We start from the raw sequence: 1,896 nt of genomic DNA on the forward strand, positions 1-1,896 counted from the left end.
TCACCAAAAAGTTCATTGACTAATACACACGAAAAAGTGAGAAAATCGATTAATTCCTCTTTAGTTTCTCCTAAATTCTATAAATGTGGCGTGGATAATGATGAGACTATGCATACTGCTCCCCAGATCATTAAGAGGGTCCTATAAATGTTTAGTATAAAAAGTGACTGAAAGTTAAATCACCAAAAAATTTATTGACTAGCATACACGAAAAACTGAGAAAATCGTTTAAATCCTGTAGAGTGGCACCCTGAATGCTATAAATGTGGTGCTATACATACTGCTCCCCTATGTCATTACGGAGGGTCTTGTAAAAGTATCGTAAAAATATGATTGAAAGTCATATCACCAAAAAATTCATTTGATAGGTAGCCAACGCTCATGAAAATTCCCTTTATTTCCCTCTTGAGCAGATGCCTATACGCTTGAAGTTAACACCATCGTCACAAACCACACTACTAGAAACAAAAGAAATTCCTATTAGCTAATTAATCGTGATCACAAAGTTTTTGAATTTACAATATCAGCTCCTCTAGTAGTGATTGACGATGGCAATGGTTGATGATATAGGAGTGTTGATTGATGGTATTGATGTACATAATAGTGATTAAATAGACAGGTTGGTGATCACAAATTCTTAGGAAGTTCCCATATTATGTTTCTTTGCCCCAAATCTAAGGTAATCTTTGATATGACCATTTGTAATTAAATCCATAGTCATTGTTGTAAATTTAATTTATACAAGGACTGGACCCTTTATAGAGAAATTGATATGGGTACTATTGAATCCTAAATATCTCTGTCGACTTCGTTAGAGATTTCAATTCAAAGGAATTGAATCTTTAATAGAGATTAAATTTGACTTAGGAGTAAGATGATTTTGATATTCATTTTGTCTTATTGAAAAGGATTCTTAGGTTAATCATATGAAGAAGAACTCAGTTATTAATCTTGGATTGAATTAAACTAATAGCTTTATGCCAATCAAAGAATAAGTCTTCTATTTAGTTGTAATTATCAGTGTTGATCTTCATATTGTGTATATTGATTAGAATTAACTATTTCCTTAAATATATTTTATGTTCTACGGGATGATGGCAGAGGCGGATCCAGGATTTGGAGGTTACGGATGTCATATATTCTAAATAGAATAAACGGGCCGGTTCCTTCAATTTTTGGTTATGATTCGGGTTATCTATTTTTTTCAATTTGTATAAACAAATCGATCAAATATGCATATTTAGTAACGTTTTTCTTTTCGAGATATTTAATATTAAAGATATTTACCTGTGTAGTTTTTTTTAGGAATAAGAGACCTTATTCTATAAAACTGTGAGAAAACAAGAGATTTTCCACGTTAAAAATTCGAACTTGTATAAATCATCTAATTAAATAGCATAGAATTGAGAAAAAATAAAAAAATTATAGCTTCAACCCAGTTATCTTCGCTTAAATGAATGTCGGTAAAAGATGAAAGAACCTTTATATTCAAAAGTTCTAATTTAATAATATCCATCATTTTTAAAACTTATACTATTTAAAAATATTTTTATTAATAGTTATGTGTCGTTCAAAATTTAATATTGATCAGTAATTGATATAGAATACACATGTAACACTTTTATCAATTAGAGATTAATACTTAGTGAAAGAGATGGTAAAATAAAAATATCAAGAATTAAATCAAGAAAAAAATAGTTAATTAGATAAATAAGTAAAAGCAAATAAAGAATAACTAATGGAAAAAAAGAAGCTAAAGCCCTTGCACACATTGATGTAAAAAGACAAGAAAAAAGAGAGAAAAAAAAAGAAGCTAAAGCCCTTCGTACAAAGCTAAAAAAAAAGTAATGCTGTCAAGAAGTTTCAAACCCCAGACTATCACGTGCAACATTCAGA

The sequence above is a fragment of the Solanum dulcamara genome, chromosome 12 (assembly GCF_947179165.1).
Source record: "Solanum dulcamara chromosome 12, daSolDulc1.2, whole genome shotgun sequence".
In the NCBI taxonomy this organism is placed as follows: domain Eukaryota; kingdom Viridiplantae; phylum Streptophyta; class Magnoliopsida; order Solanales; family Solanaceae; genus Solanum; species Solanum dulcamara.